At 32.6% G+C, this 18,505-nt stretch overlaps 1 pseudogene; it reads right to left on the reverse strand.

The window, feature by feature from the left end:
- Nucleotides 1–974: 974 nt before the first annotated feature.
- Nucleotides 975–4,200, reverse strand: LOC149578434 (uncharacterized; annotated as a pseudogene).
- Between the last annotated feature and the right edge of the window lie 14,305 nt (nucleotides 4,201–18,505).

Consider the following 18,505-nt stretch of genomic DNA (forward strand, 5'->3'; position numbering starts at 1 on the left):
ATGATAATGGTGATTACCATCAACACTCAAAATTTTGAGACAAATAACCTATATTACCCTTGAATCTTGTGTAATTTTTCATAACCACTAGACCTTCATATCTCTATTAATGGTGTAGCTTCTATCCACACCCCTTTTAAAAATAAAATATTTTTAAAAAAAAACTCATCATAGATTTCAAAATAATTACCATTCCCTTCCTTCTCTCATCAATTATATCCTTTCCTTGAATTCTTTGTGGCATCTCCACTTGGATAATTTGTAAGAGTGTATTTTAAAGACTTTGATGGTGGCTCAACAATTTTTTTTTAAGAAGATAAGAAAGCACTTTTTAAACATAAGGTAAGATTTAGAGGAGCAAATGCAAAGGTTAAAATCCAACTCCAAGCCCTAGGTGCGACCCAACAACTGGTGAGCAATAATTCTTCGATGTATGTGGGGGATCTAGAGCCCAATATTATAGATGGACAGCTTTACAAGCTCTTTGAGCAAATTACACCCATTACCTTTGTCTGTGTTCACAAGGATGTCACCACCAAGACTTCTCTTGGTTATGCCTATGTAAATTATATCTCTTCTTAAAATGGTATGTCTTCTCTCACTTTTTTCTATATTTTAAGGGTTTATCATGCTCTTTATTAGTAAGATTTTGTTTTATTATTTTGAAATTTCTTTAGGTTATGCCCATTTGAAGTCCCACCTATCAAGCTACAAAGAGATAAAGAGAATGGGGTAACAATATAGAAGCATGACAAAAAATTGTTTGATTTCCCGCTAGCTCAACTATTAGTTTCTTATCAAAAAAGGGAGGGAGGGGAATTTTCTTTGAAAAAGATGGGAAAAGGATATGTGCCAAAGTGTTGCAAAAGATATAATAGTTGCAAATTGCACATCACCTTCTACAAAACTCTCTAAAGAGAAAGGAAAAAATAATTAAAATTCTTATCACTATTAGATTTTTCACTGTAGCACATTTAAAAAAGAGATTAAAGAATATTTAATGCTTCTCAACATAAAGTGTTCTCCACTAACTCGGAAACAACTACATTATCTTGTGGACTTTGTCCTATATCCATTGGCATGTGGCAAAGAAGAGATTTAAGCATAAGTAGAATCAATCATTGATATTCTACAAAAACCTTCTCAAGAAGTCAAATCAAGTGCCCAAATGCAAGATAAAAATGTTGAGGGAACCATTTCACACATAGGAGAGGAGATACATGACTCAATAAATCCTCAGTTGTTATTATACTACCTTCACCATATGCTGAAAATACATAATTGAACTCATCTAAACCTTTTGCCTTGCACCAGTGGGAAATATTTATAGTAACAAAAAAAGCCTTTCGGTATTGTTGCTAAAGTGGAGACTCAAAAGCCAAGATATGATCCTTTCTTTTTGAATTTTTAAACAAAGCCAAGGAAGTAAATTGGCAATATGCATGAGTAATCTAGTCTCAAAACCACCAAATATGAAATCACATGATTGAAGTGTTATGTATGATAGAACTTCAATATCTAATGCATGGCTAGAAATAGACAAGACCTTTTAGTACTAGAGGTTGAACTTCTTCAAAAGTTGGAGCCTTCATTGATTCTATTCCATTCTCAGCATGTCCTTGGCATTCAAAGGCTTTAGAATCCAACCTACCTAAATATTTATCATGTTGATTGATTTAAAAGTCATCTCCACTTGGATAATAATGCATGTTCAGCAATTTGGTCCCAAAATGATAATTTGTCAACCACAGGAGAAAAAAGCTCAAGGACTTGTGTATAAACATGGACAAAATCAATATGCATCATTGTCACACAACTCTAGAAAAATTGTAGGTATAGAATGACCTTCTCAAGTTCCATAATCTCAACCATCACTTGTAAAGTCATTAATATTTTCATAATGAAACCAAGGACTTGTGGAGTGGGGTTGCTAAAACATCAATGTAAGCATGACAATATCGACACATAGGTATAACTTGTAACACTTGGCCATAAAGTATGATATATTTGATGAGAGCAACATGCTAAATGTAGAGATCTACATTTCATAGCCCACTTCAATGCTTCTACACGCCAATTCTCTTGAAGAAAACCTTGAAAAAAAATTGCATCAACAACACTAAGTACAAGTATAGACAATAATGTAGCACTTGGAAGTTTTGTTTGAGTTTCAATCATGTCCTCATTCTCCCACCTCCTACTAAACTTTTTGGACTGGACATATTTAATTAAGATCACTACTTGTTTCTTGTATTCACCTTCACCATAATCCCCAACATCATAAAGCTCAAGGTGATGCCCTGCAAGCAAGTAAAGCAGGCTCACAAGAAAATGTTGGTAATGCTCAAGTACAATATCCTCTGAGCTATCCATAGAGACAAAAGTTGCATGAAATAGAAAAGGAAGATGACCTCAAAAGTCTTCATCATATTCATATGATATTTTTTCTAAAAGAATTAATGCTATATCAGCACACGACATCCAATAATGGTGGCCCTATAATGTAGACTGTAATTCACCTATATTTACAAAAGGTGTGCTAGATCTAATTTCCTCTAGTGAATTTGGAGTATCAACATAATAGTTACCTATGTCACCTCACATATATTGGCTTTTTAGGCTACTTATGAGCTCCTCACTCCCATTAATGGACTTGACATATTTTTCAAAGGACCAAAACCTAAAAAAAGTTGTCCAAATCTTCTTATCTGTAACTCAAACATAATATTAAGAGGACCAAACATGTTATGTCTATTAGTTATTCTCCTACTCATATTACCACTTTATTTCAAAGAGGACCTTCTAGGGAACTTAAAACTAATAAAGGTAAGATATGTGGCTATTGATTGAACATTTGCATTAGCATTGGACCCTGTGAAAATTCTAACACATGACTATTGTGGTCAGCCTCTTTAACTCGATCGCTTGGCCTCTTTACTTGATCAAGATGATCTTCAAGCATTCATTGTGAGAGTTCATAAACCAAATGATCAATTATCTATTGTTGACACATACATGCTAAACACAAACTAATTCTCTTAGCCACTAAAAAGTAAGTTTCCAAAGCCCCACTTATTTCACCAGAGCCATTAGAGTCACAATTCTTAATACCTTTTGTTATTGCCAAATCAAGCACAGGAATAATGTTTTTTGATCTAGTTGTTATTGTACTCTAGATTTTTTCAATTTTATTAGGAAATTGATCAACGTGGTGCCAAGTAACATAGTAGAGGCTCTTTAGCAACCACTCATTCCATCTAAATTCCAAAAGTGTAACAAAGTTTAAATTTTCTATCCATGGGGTCATGCACAAATACTTGATGTTGAGAAATGATATCCAAAAAATCTTATTGTCTTCGCATGATCTCATCACAGAGGAGTTTACTAAGCTCTAGATGTTCTTTTGCTAGATTTTTATAAAGTTAATACTAAAACTAATGATAAGAGTTTGGAAGACTACCTACAACTATTGCCTATAATGAAGTTCACCTTCATCATCTTCTGCCCACTCTCTGATAGATAATGTCTCAAGCATTTAAAATGCATCATCTCTAATTTTCCTTCAGGGATCAACCACCTTGTAAAGGATAAGGCTTAACAATCTCTATATTTCACATTTTTTAAATTCATGTTGCATATACACCTCTATTAGCACAGTGAAGTATCCATCCACAATGGAAGGATTTGAGGAGTAGCACTACACAAAAATAACAAAAAACTACCATTCAATCAAAATACTAGGCTAGAAAAGGTTAAAGAATCTCTTTGACATAATTCCTTTCATCTACCTCACATTTTCAAAGATCAACACAACAACATATGGAAATAAAAAGTGGATAGACGAATAAAATATGTGAAACTTACTTGATCCATACAAGTTGGAAAAAGATCGAAATTAGTCTTAAGAAGATTCATAAGAGTTGTTTTTGCAAGCATGATGCTAGATTGGCCTCCTCTCTGTCGATCTTGTCCTCCACCAAAGTGGAATTTAAAAGGACTTCCAATAGTAGACATAGAAATTGGAGGATTTTGAGGATCTTCTAATGAATAACCATATGGCATTCTTGGGGCAGGCTTAAGAAAAAGATAATTAATCCAGTTTACAATTCGATCACTCATTTTTTGTGCATTTTCATTAAAGCATGGCCCATATAGAAAAGTATCCATAGCATGTAAGGAAACCTAGTGTATTGCTTCCATTGATTCCTTCATAAAAGATCTAAACTTGATATCCTTAAAATAGCCTCTACAAATTCACTTATTAAAACCGGATGTGTGACAAGCTTTGCATTCAAGTATTCAAACAACTCATCCCTAACTCTTCTAAATTTTGAAAGAATTTCTTGCATGCCATATTTCTTATGGATTAGACTAGTAGCTATTACTCTAATTCCAATATTTGGCTTGTCAAGTTGATCAATCAATAATGCTAAGGAGAAAAAAACAACAAATTTCCATCAACATCAGCTACTTTCATGATTTGAGAAGCTATCTATAACAAAGTCTCAAAGAAATCTTGATCCTTAGTAGCTCTCAAAGAGTGTTTTAAAATTCTAAGCATATTTTCTTCTTTTGTTTTATTGCATGTGTTGTTATTTCAAAACATACTATCCATGATAGTCTTCTCAATGAAGCAATGTATTTATGAGAAAAATTCCTCTCTTTCAACTTTGTTCTCATGAAGAGGAAGAACTTCTAGGCACTTTATCCATAGATTGCAATATTACCTTTACTTACATGACTTGGTAGATGAGAAATTCTTTCGATACGTGCAACTTGGACTTGTGACAATTCATAGAAAAGAAGTCAAGCAAATAGAGAATGACAAGTACCAATAGTAAACTCTAGTATTGATGTTGTATTATGGATATGTGTAACTTTTTAATGTACATAAAAGGATGAATCCTTCTCCATGTTATTGTATGTTGTATTGTAAGAGTTAAACTCTTTACTTTTGTCTTTGTGTATTGTATTGAAGATGTGAGATTTTCATCTTATGTACATGATTTTGAAGAATGAATCCATTAAAAGAAATGACAAGAATTCTATGCATAAGCATAGGTAATTGCATTGTAAAAATTTATATTGTGTATTTAAATGTGATGCAAATAAATTTCATTTGGAGTTCATTAATAGGGAGAATATATTGGATCTTGTTGTAGATGCATTGCATCTCCTAAACTTATTGTTCTTGTGATTTTTAATAGTTCCAATAATTTAGATATATGTAATAAAATATTATTGATAACACGATACTAAACAATATCAATGAAAATGGTAGTCACATCAAACCACCACTAAAACCACAATCATGGCCTCCTAAATTGAGTAGAGAAAACAATGCATAAAACACCAAGAGAGAGTAGAGTAGGCCTATACATGAAAAATTGCTCATTGGATTTTGTATGGGAGTGTGAAATAATTCCCCTCCCAATTACAATCCAATAAAATAATAAAATAATATACCATAGAATCTTGTCTAAGGAAGTAATTGATAAACACTTAAATAAATAGGGATGACAAGACCTATGTACAATATAGGGTTAATGGGACTCACAAAAGAAATGTGACCCTTTTGTGTCACAAATTCAAAAATATTTAAATAAAAAAGAAACCCATGTAAAGTCATGTGACCTATATGTGTCCACATAAATCCTATACCCAATGTTGTGGCATCATCATCTCACTATACTAGACAGTGGTCCCCACCAACGTGCATGCCATCTTATCCTTCATAGCCCCCAACACCCTGATTTAATCTCATGCAAGTATAATGGGAAGGAGGTGACAAAGAGAAGTGCTCAAATGGGTCTTGGAAGTTGTGCATTAAAAGGGGTGCTTAGGTCTTTGGAGGGAACCTTTCGAATGGGGTGGTTTTTCTTAGGAAGAGAGGGGAAAATCATGTGGGTGTCATGTAAGTGGCTAGTTAGGAGTGAGTTGGTAGTTGTAGGGTGTTACGGATTTAGGCAATTATTGCAAGAAGTATGGGAGTAGTTTGTATTTAGTTTTAGTTAGTAGAGTTAGTAATTAGCATTAGGTTAATTAAGTATAGATAATAATGATAATTAGTGATGGATTATGGATTAAGTATATATATATATATATATATATATATATATATATATATATAATGGTAGTTATGCTTTTTATTTAAAGATATATTAATAATTTAGTTAGAAATCTAATTATTGGATGATTAGTAAGGTTGCTAAGGGGGGATTATATGTCAATAAAATTTAGGAATTAATTGATATTGATAGGGCAATTGAGTTGTATTGCATATTAATCCATTGTGTGTGTGTATGTGTGTGTGTGTGTGTGTGTGTGTGTGTGTGTGTGTGTGTGTGTGTGATGTGGTATTTAAATATAGTATAGTCCTTTAATATTGTTACAAAATTGTAAGTGAAAATATAATGCTACACATTGGTTTGTAATGTGCTTTGAGGTGTCACTATTAGAAAAATGGTAAGGTAAAATCTTAATAGAATTAAAACAAAATTGTAAACTAGTCAGTAAGTTTAGGTGTACTAAAAAATTGCTAGTGGAAAATTGATATTAGTAATTAGTAAAGTGGTAAGTATATAAATAGTGACTCAAGGGAGATTAATAATTAGAAATTAAAGTCAGTGTAGACAGGTAGTGGGGTTATCATGTAGATGTTAATTAACACATCAAACCATCTTTTTTCATGCTTAAGTTTAAACAATTAGTTGATAAAATTTTACTATTGAATCATATATTCTCATACACACTAATAATTGGAACATATACATGCAAACATGATACATATCAATGTCATAATAATTGAATAATCATGTACTTGGAATATGATAGGTATCCCTCAAATATTTGGAAATTTCATGTGCAGTAGATTTAAATAGTAAATTCTACTAAATATAATGTGATCCACTTTGTGTTGATATATGATTGAAAAGATCATTTGAGTAGAAAGATTTTTGAAGAAGACTATATGTTTTAATCATTATTTTGTTACTAATGTCAAACCTACTACATGTTGGTAAGACAATTGCTTATATGTTTCAAGCACTAGCACTTAGTTGATTGATAAGGAGGATTTGATCAACAAGATGTAACAAAAGTACCTAGAGGAAAGGTTGAGTTATGATTATGTATTGAAGTGCAAGAATCAATTAAGATAGTGATAAAATAATGTATTGATGATCTACTTAAGGTTACAAAATGACTGGCTACACTTAGAAAGTTTAGAAGAATAAGGTTGAACAAAGTTCTTTGCCAAGCTTGACCAAGTCGATAGAAGTTGTCGAGCAAATTTAGTGCAATTCGAGCAAAAAGTTAGTTGGAGCCAACTGAAAGCAAGTTCTAGTGGATGCTAAGGAAGTTAGTAGATGCTGAATAAAATTCAATTGATGTTGAGCACTAGTAAAATCCAATTAACACCGAGTGATTTTATAGTGGATGTCAAGTAACACAATATGTGTCAAGCATCAATAAATTGATAATGCCGAGCTACTACATTATGAAAAGATCAAAGATTCACCAAATAAAAGCTGAAAAGTTCTTTTTCTTGGAACTTGTGAATTAGGGGGAAGATAAGATTGATGAGTTGGTGGCACAAAATCTTATGTAAACTATTTTGAAGGTGAGTTCAAATGGATTCTACGAGAAGTTTCTAGAGAAGACAAGATATAGGGTAGATACATTGTATCCTACCTAATCCATCATAAAATTTAATTTTGGTGATGGATAATGAGCGAGAAAAGTGTTCTAATTTCCTATATGTATAGATGTCTAGTCATAAAGTAGAGAGGTTAGAAAGTTTGGATGCAAAAATCTGATAAGGAGAAGGAAGGGGGTTTGCTTCATCAAGTGACTCAAGAGAAGAAGCCTACAATGGTGTACTAAGAAAGAAGACTTAAAGAGGATGAATGCTTGAAGGGTGAATATGTTGTTAGAGCTATAAAGATTGGAAGCCAAGCAGGGTTGAGGATTAAATAGTGATCTATAATCTACAAGTAAGGTTGTAAGTTGTATCAAATCAATGATGTACTGTTACTTTCTAACAATTGTATCAACCTAGGGTAAATTCTTTGGAGTAAGGTTGACTTAACAGTCATTGGAAAATCCTTTAACAGGGTGGAATTCCAAGTGAATGGCCTAAAGTCCTCTAACAATGCTCACTTTTGATAGGGTGATTGAAATCCCTTAACTAGGTCACATTTAACAGTGTGTATTGTAACCTTTAATAGGGTTGGCCTTTAATAAGGCATCACTTCAGAAGAGTGAAAAAGGAGTAGCATGTTACTGGTGGTTTTTTCCAAATTGGGTTTCCACGTTAAATCATTGTGTCAAATGTGTTGATGGATATGTTGTGTTTTATGCTTTACATTTCTGCATGTTGATTTGACAGTAACAAATCACTTTTGGTTAACATGCAATAAATGCATGCATAGTTAAGAATATTTTATGGGTTTACTAAATTGTGAAAAGTTTTATTTGTACATCTGGACCTTGAATAACTAATTTACCCCCCCCCCCCCCCTCTCTTAGTTATTGTAAAATAATTCCAACAATTGGTATTAGAGCCATTTTCTTAAGAGGATTAGTTTTGAGGTACTAGAAGCACAAAGATCAAGATGTCAAAAAGATATGTACCCAAGCTCAATAGAGATAACTTTCTTGTATGACAAAGTTTGATGAAGCTACACCTTAGAGGACTTGGATATAATGTACAATCTTGCATTTTAGTAGAACATGTTGATCCTGTAGGAGTCCTAACTATTGAAGATTTAAAGAAAATGAAAGAACACAACCAGGTGATGTTGGAGATTTCCTTTGCCCTAAGCTATGTTGAATTTAATGATATCAAAGTCCTTAACTTAAGAATGCAAAGCAAATGTAGGATGCCCTAGACACCATCTATGGAGGAGATAAAATTGTTCAAAGAGCCAACTCAGAGAGCCTCAGAGGTAAGTGTGATGACATGAGAATGGAAGAAGGTGAGAATATTGCTCAATATGTTTCTAGAATAAAAGAAGTTTTTATAGCAATAAAAAGTTATACTGGTAAAATAGATGATGATACTATGCTAAGTAAAGTCTTTAGAGTATTGTTTCCTATGTATGCCATTAGAGTGTCTACAATCCAAGAGCTAAGATGTATACCAAAAAATGATCTAACCCTTGAAGGTCTGGTAGGAAGACTCACTATTTTTTAGCTATCTAATTTTGACAACTACAGACCAGAGAATATTGAATCAGATTTCAAAGAAAAATTGTTACTAAAGGATTCTGAGGAGGTAAAGCAGAAGAAGAAGAAGAAAAGAAAGATAAAGTCTACATTCAGTGACAGTAGCACAGTTGAGGAAGACATTGAACAATTGGAAGCATTGCTAGCAAGAAGATTTCATAGAGGAAAAGGTAAATTCAAAGGTAAGCTTCCTATCATTTGTTTTAATTGCAATGAAGTTGGTCATATTGCAGCAAGATGTACACAGAAGAAGGTTCTTCAAAGAAGGGAACAAGCACAAAAATAGAAGAGAAGATGATGGAAGAGATTACAAAGATAAAGGAAACAATTCATGCTACATTGCTGATGAACATGACTCTGATGAAAATGATGATGAAGTGGTATATGTTGCAATGAAGGATGGATCTGATGAGGATGAGGCAACTGTACTTATGACTTGTGTGAACAAAAATGACAAATGGTTCATTGATAGTGGATGCTCTCATCACATGACTAGAGACAAAAGTAAGTTCATTGCCTTAACCTGTTATGATGAAAATAGTGTAAGATTTGGTAATGATGCACCATGTTTAATAAAAGGAAAAGGGTCTATCAAACAAACAGACAAGATTCCAAGTGACAATACTTATTATATTGAAGGATTGAATTATAACTTGTTAGGTGTGTCACAATTGAATAATTTGGGGTGCAAAGTTGAGTTTGAAAATAAATTAGCCAAGATATATGATACAAATGGAAACTTGATTGGAAAAGGTGATCAAACTAGAAGTAATCTATTCTATTTGGATATAGAAGATGCTACTTGTCTTATTGCAAAATTTGATGATGTATGGCTTTGGCACAAGAGATTATGTCATGTTAATTTTGATAATCTGATTAGTATCAATAACATGAAAAGAGTTAGAGGTTTTCCTAAGTTGAAGAAACTAGTAAATATAATGTGCAAACAATGTCTATTAGGCAAGATGACAAAGTCAAGCTTTAAAAGGAAAGCTTATACCTGTAAGAAAATACTTGAAATTGTTCATACTAACTTGTCTAGACCTATTGAAGTGCAAAGCTACAAAGGAGATAAGTATATAATATTTTTTGTTGATGATTACTCTAAGATGATGACAGTCATGTTTCTAAAACAAAAATTAAATTCTTTTTAAATGTTTAAATGGTACTTGGCAAGAGTTGAAAAAGAAAGAGTCTGAAATGTTTGAGATCAGAAAAAGGAGGAGAATTCACTTCAAATGAGTTTGAGATTTTCTATAATGATAGAGGAATTAAAAGACATACATCTATACCTAAAACCCCTCCACAAAATGGAATTGCTAAAAGAAAAAACAGATCTATAATGGACTATGCTAGGACACTCATGATGAAGAAGAATGTTGCTCTAAAATACTGGAGAGAAGTTGTAAGTACTATTGTATACACCTTAAACTATGTGCAAGTCAAGAAAGGTACTCACTCAACACCTTTTGAACTATGGTATGGTCATCCTAATGTGAAATATTTTAAGGTATTTGGAAGCAAATTCTATATTCTCAAAGATGTTAGAAGTGGAAAGTTTGATGAAAAGAGTGAAGAAGGTATATTCCTTGGTTACTCCACAAGAAGTAAAGCTTACAAGTGTTTAAATACTAACACTAACAAAATTGTGGAAAGTGCAAATATGAATTTTGATGAATTTATAGAAGCACGTGAGGCTAAATCTACAAATAAACTAGAAGAATACAAGTCATTTGTATACAATTATGAAGGAATCCCTACTGAAGAAGATGCTACAAATCATGTAGCAAACCAACAACAAGTCTCAATAACTATCAAGTCACATCCTATGAATGTCAAGTTGTATTCAAATGCTAAGTTAGAATGAGGAAAATGCACAATCTGACTTTGAGATTAGCACACATGAAAGAGATGTTGAAACATCTAACAGAGATGTACACAGTGATATTGAAGCTGAGAGACAAAATACAACTATAACTCAGCCTAGACTGTCCAAATATGTCAAAAGACACCACCCTATAGATCAAATCATTAGAGACAAGGATGCAAGGCCAATGACAAGAAATAGGTTTAGAAGTGAATCATTTTGTTAAGCATGAAGGAACCTAAGATAGTGAGAGATGCATTGGAAGATGATGACTGGTACAAGGCCATGGAAGAGGAAATTTAGTAGATAGAAAAGAACAAGACTTGGAGTCTAGTTCCTAGACTAGAAGAGAAAAATGTGATTGGCACAAAATGAGTATTCAAAAAAAAGTTAGATGAGAATGATGAAGTGATAAGAAACAAAGCAAGACTAGTCTGCAAAGGGTATGCACAAGAAGAAGGAATTGACTATGGTGAAACATTTTCCCTATTGCAAGAATGGAAGGAGTGAGAATTCTTCTTGCTTATGTTGCATATAAAAGTTTCAAAGTTTATCAGATGGATGTCAAGTCTGCATTTCTAAATGGCATATTAGAAGAAGAACTCTACATAGAACAACCATAAGATTTTGTTGATAAAAATAATAAAAACATGGTATGTAGACTGCACAAAACCCTATAAGGATTGAAATAAGCACCAAGAGCATGGTATGAGAGACTTCATACTAATCTTGTTAAGATTGGATTTGAAAGGATAGATGATAACAGTAATTTGTACATTAAGATAGATAAAAAAAGGTATACCGTTATGTAAAATATTTGTTAATAACATAATATTTGGAGGACAACATACTTTGTGTAATGATTTTGCAAATCAGATGAAGCAAAAGTTTGAAATGCCAATGTTTGGTGAGATCAAATTCTTTGTGGGATTACAAGTCTATCAAATGAATATGGTGTATATATAACTTAGACAAAATATGTGAAAGAGATATTGAAGACATTGGGACTAGAGGATTCAAAACCAGTAAGTACACCTATGGTGATAGCACTCAAGCTATCAAAGAATGATGATTCAATTGACGTAAATCAAACATTATACAAATCCATGATTGGAAAATTGCAATATGTAGTACACAATGGACCTAATATTGCATTAGCTATGGGGAGAGTTGCAAGAGCAAGATTCTATGCTAACCCTAGAGAGAATCACTTGATGGCTGTGAAAAGGATAATGAGATACTTGAAAGGAACAGAAGAGTATGATTTATACTATAAGAAGAATGAAAATTTTGAACTAAAAGCCTACACTAATGTTAATTAGGTTGGAAATATTGATGACAAAAAAAGCACCAGTGGAGGAGCATTCTTCTTAGGAAAAAGACTTGTTACATGGACTAGAAAGAAGCAGAGTTGTACTTCCCAATCCACTATTGAAGCAAAGTATGTTGCTGCTACTATTAACTACACAAACATTGTATGGATCAAATAGATACTTAAGGGAATGAAGGAAGAAATCACAGAACTAGTGACACTTTATTGTGATAATACAAGTGCTATAAATATATCAAAGAATCCTATAATGCATACAAAGACAAAGCACATTGCAATAAAGTATCATTATGTCAAAGAATTTGTTCAAGACAAAGAGGTGAAGATAGAATATATTAACACAAAGGAGAAAATTGCTGATATTTTCATCAAAGCATTACCTAAGCATGTTTATGAGTATCCGAGAGGTAAACTAGGGGTGATACTCCTATCAAAGGCTATGTAAAAGATAGAGGGAGTACCCTACATCAAACAAGATGATATTCATTTCATACAAATTGATGTAGTAGATCTTACTTTAGGAATTGCCTAAAGTAATTACGGAGCTAGAATTACAAATCAGTCACAAGAAAGGTGACAAAAGGAGAAAATTGAAGAGCCTACAAAAGCCTATGTCTCCATATATCAAAGATGCCAAGTTTTGAGTATATGTCTTTGGCATTATTGTCAAAGAGGGAGAAAGTACATTAAACTGATCAAGGGAGATGATCAAGGGAGAAAGTACATTACTGATTGGTTTGGTAAGAAAGAAAGAGAGAGAAAGTAGAAAGCAATCAGAGGAAGGATTAGAATAAAAAGAGGGGGATATTTTGATATTTTGTTGATCCATGACAAAAGAGAATTAGAAAAGAATGAACTCAGAGGGATTTTTAGTTTGTAACCTAATCAGAAGAGGGAGCTACTGATAAAGGGAGAATTTTTAATCACAAAATTTATTTTTGGTATTGCCTTATTCTTTTAACCTAGTTAGTTTGATGGAACAAGATGTTTATCATTTGTTTGACGGGTTGATTAGTTTGGTTTACCATCAATGCCTAAGAGGGAGATTGTTAATATATGATTGAAAAGATCATTTAAGTAAAAATATTGTTGAAGAAGATTGTATGTCTCAATAATTGTTTTGTCATTGATGTCAAACCTACTACATACTGGTAAGATAATTGCTTATATGTTTCAAGCACTATCACTTAGTTGATTGATGAGGATGATTTGATCAACAAGATGTAACAAAAGTACCTAGATGAAAGGTTGAGTTATGATTATGTATTGAAGTGCAAGAATCAGTTAAGACAGTGATAACATAATGCATTGATGATCTACTTGAGGTTACAAAATAACTAGCTACACTTAGAAAGTTTAGAATAATAAGGTTTAAAAAAATTCATTTGCCAAGCTTGACCAAGTTGATAGAAGGTGCCAAGCAAAGTTAGTGCAAGCCAATCAAAAATTTAGTTGGAGCTAAGTGAAAGAAAATTCTAATGGATGTCGAGTAAGTTAGTAGATGTTGAGTAAAATTTAGTTGATGCCAAGCACCAGTAAAATCCAATTGATGCTAAGTGATTTTACAGTAGATGCCAAGTAACACAGTATGTGCTGAGCATAAGTAAATTGATAATGCCGAGCTACTAAATTATGAAAAGATCAAAGATTCACCAAATAGAAGCTGACAAGTTCATTTTCTTGGAACTTGTGAATTAGGGGGAAGATAAGATTGATGAGCTGGTGGCACAAAATCTTATGTAAACTATTTTGGAGGAAAATTCAAATGGATTCTAGGAGAAGTTTCTAGAGAAGACAAGATATGGGGTAGATACATTGTATCCTACCTAAGCTATCGTAAACCCTAATTTTGGTGATGGATAATGAGCAAGAAAAGTGTTTTAATTTCCTTAGAGAAGTTAGAGAGTTTGGATGCAAAAATATAATAAGGAGAAGGAAGGGGGTTTGCTTCATCAAGTGACTCAAGAGAAGAAGTTTGCAATGGCGTACTAAGCAAGAAGGCTTAAAGAGGATGAATGCTTGACGGGTGAACAAGTTTTCAGAGCTACAAAGATTGGAAGCCAAGCAGAGTTGAGGACTAAATAGTGATCTGTAATCTGCAAGTAAGGTTGTAAGTTCTATCAGATCAAAACTCTACTATTACTTTCTAACAACTGTATCAGCCTAGGGTAAATTTTGGAGTAAGGTTGACTTAACAATCATTGGAAAAAAATTTAACAGGGTGACATTCCAAGTAAATGGCCTAAAGTCCTCTAACAAGGCTCACTTTGGGCAAGGTGATTGAAATCCCTTAACTAGGTCACACTTAACAGTGTGTATTGTAACCTTTAACAGGGTTGGCCTCTAACAAGGCATCACTTCAGAATAGTGAAAAAGGAGTAGCATTTTATTGATAGTTTTTTCCAAATTGGGTTTCCACATTAAATAATTGTGTCAAATGTGTTGATGGATATGTTGTGTTTTATGCTTTACATAACTACATGTTGATTTGACAGTAACATATTAGTTTTGGTTAACACACAATGAATACATGCATAGTTGAGAATGTTTTATCGATTTACTAAATTGTGAAAAGTTGTATTTGTACATCTAGACCTTGAATAACTGATTCACCCCCCACTCTTAGTTATTCTAAAATAATTCCACTGCTTTGCACTGTTACATCTCATTATTAACATTACCTAATAATCCAAAAATTAAACAATAGAATAAAAAGATACAAAGATGAAAATCAAAACTTGAATAGGAAGCTTGTACCAAAGTACTAGTTAAAAAGTTGTATTTACTTGTATATGTCTAGTAAACTCACATATGATTGTTCAACTACCAGATATAAAATAAGTAGTGATTTCTAACCCTAAATAGAAAATGTATGAACTCTACAAATAACACAAGCATGTGGACTTGGTTAATCGAACATATCTATAATATGATAATTTCTCTATGCACAACTACAAAGAAAAAAAAAATGTTATACAAGGCTCAAGACAAAAAATCCAATATCGTTATTATCAACAATTTTGTTATACATCCAAAATTTTCTGAGAAGTTAGCACAAGAAACAATACTTGTGTGCGACCAAAGTGCTCCAAATTATTTTTTATGACAGTTTGTCACTACAATAATTTAGAGAAGTGTAACTGATATGAAATATAGTTTTAAAATGCTTGAATAGAAGAATTTAAAATTGTTGAATTGTTATTGATAAATATTTACATTATTCTTTTTCGAAAATTTGTGTTCTTTGAGAAGAGTATATCATATTGCAGTGACCATGATCATGACAGATCTAATGTTGGGAACACAAATTTGTCAATTTTTTGCATTATTATTCAAAGGGTACTAGCTCAATGGAAGAGCACCTACTTTATAAGTAGGAGGATGGTGGTTCAATTCCATCATGCCCTAATATGACTAAATTAATGATTAAATAAACTACCCAATATATTACCAAATATATTACAAAATATACTACCAAATATACTACCATATATACTACCCAAATCAGCTACCAAATATACTACCAATTATACTAGCATATATACTACCATATAAACTACCAAGTAACAACAATAAATGACTAAATCAATGACCTAATCAATGATTAAAATAGTTTAGTCATAAATTTGGTTGGGAGATAAATGTCTGGCAATAAACTATCATTGGTCATGTGATCAAAATTAGTCACATATCTACAATTTTCAATAGTTTATTTAGTAATATATTGTTGCTTTTGTACTAGTGAACATAAAGATACAAAGGGTTGTATGACATTCATTCACAAACATTAAATGAATGTAATTATAAGATTTGCAAGATAAGAAAGAAATAAATAAGTGAACTATAGATCACTAAAGTAATCTTCCTAAAAAAGAAAGGCAAAGGAGATCTTGATGTTCATTTATAAATGTGAAAACATCAAACCTATAGACTTGTAATGCACACATAACCCTGAAGATATGGGACAAAATAGTATTTAAGAATGATTGAAATCACATACAGATATATTTCAATCAGAAAACCACATGCCAAAACCTACAGATTCAAATCTACTAAATCCTCTTTATTCTTAAACATTTGACAAAATAACTGACATATAATTTCACCTTTGCCCCTCCCTCAATCAATCTTACAAAAACTATTAAGACTCCCCCCTATCTATTACAATGACATTCAAAAAATATGTCATCTTCTTGTGGTAGCCTTAGGACTCTCCATTGCAATAAAAGAACCCATGTTAAATCTAAACTTTGCAATAAATAATGCCTCTAGGTTGTGTTTCAATTTCCATAACCGTTTCTTGGATATCCTTTAATATTTCTTCACTTTTCTATTTCTCAACCTATTTTCTCTATGAACATCATTTCTGGCCAACAATAAAAATATTCCTCCAACTTTTGGAAAATGATTCAATACTTTTCTCTCCTTTATGATTAAATACTTATTGTTTACCTTTCTCACTTTTTGATACATTTATCATCTCCATAATCATTGAGGTGGCATCTTCTATGGTGTTGAACATGTTGGGTGTAACCAAATCTACTATTGATGATTCTTAATGTGAACAAAGCCAAATTAACTATTTATCGTGCATGGGAATGCTATTCCAAAGCAATACCAAAATTTTGAGAATAATTCTCAAATTATAGTGTGCTCTAGGTCCATCGCAATCTGTTATAGAAGACTATCTCAAACACTCTCTATCCAAGGTCACTGTTATTATTGATCACCACCAAGCATCTAGTCATGATTTATCTTTGTCACAATCTCTAATTTCTCAAACATGTTACTTGATTTGACATTCTCTATGTGGGATTATAGAGTGCAACATCAAGGTCATCTCCTCATAATTTTGATGTCATTATGATTGACATATGTGACTCTATACTCATCATTTTCTTGCCATCCAAAGATTTTAGAATAGTTTGTAGAGTAGCAAGCTAGGATTTAATGGGTTGTTTAGGTTCCTCGACACCTGCCTATATGCATGCATCTATGCTGAGAAAAGGCGATGAAATCCATTGATGTGGTGTCTACCAACACTTCTTTCTTAGTTTAGCCAATAGAGGAAGGCATCAGGCATCCACTTCATTTGTCCTCAATCATACTTATACACAAGTACACAGAAATTGATAATTAGTAGGGTTGTAGAGGTCACCAACCTTCACAACCTTGCAACCAATGTCACCCTTTTAGATCTGCAACTATATTCAATGAATACTACCAATAATATTTATCCTGATACAATGAGTTGAAGCTTTCTAAGATAATTGTTAAGCTTATTTCCATTTATAACTATTGGATGTCTCCATTTTTAGATTAATTCAATTTCAAGATATATATACATGTGTGTGTGTGTGTGTGTGTGCGCGTGCGTGTGTGTGTGTCTATATGTGTGTGTGTGTGTGTGTGTGTGTGTGTGTGTGTGTGTGTGTGTGTGTGTGTGTGTCTATATGTATATATGTCATCATTTATAGGCATTTCTCCTTCATTTCAAAAGGCAAACTAGATTGTAGCTCTCAACCTAGCCAGTTTGGTGATGTCAACTTTTTGTCAAGCATATTAATAGTGGGGTCATTTCATATATCTATATATAGTTCTCTTCTCATGAGAAATCTATCGAACAGTTGGCATACTTTTCATGGAAACCATTGCTATGTGGAATCCTAGCCGACATACAACACTTCATCAGACATAATACATGCATCCTCTATGACCCCTTTCCTAAATAAGATGGAAATAATTCATTTCATGTGGGTTGACTCTTTACTATGCTTCTTCAATCTATGAAATACTTATTTAAACATTGTATGACTTTCATAGTGATTAGAAACAATACCAACTAACATCTTTAGCACTGCAAATCATTACCCAAGAGCATGATCAACAATTATCATTATCGATGGACAGAATCCTATCAAACACTTCACTAGTATTTCCACATGTTGTACATTAACTTCACAAATTCAAATGGTGGTGTCTTTGGGGATTTCCATAGATTATGGATTGATAAAAACATCAATTTTGGGTTCCCAATGTTTATAAAGTATCATATTCCACTAACCAAAATGTAACTCACA

This window comes from Cupressus sempervirens, chromosome 1, assembly GCF_028749045.1.
Source record: "Cupressus sempervirens isolate cs-2001-9-10 chromosome 1, ASM2874904v1, whole genome shotgun sequence".
In the NCBI taxonomy this organism is placed as follows: Eukaryota; Viridiplantae; Streptophyta; class Pinopsida; order Cupressales; family Cupressaceae; genus Cupressus; species Cupressus sempervirens.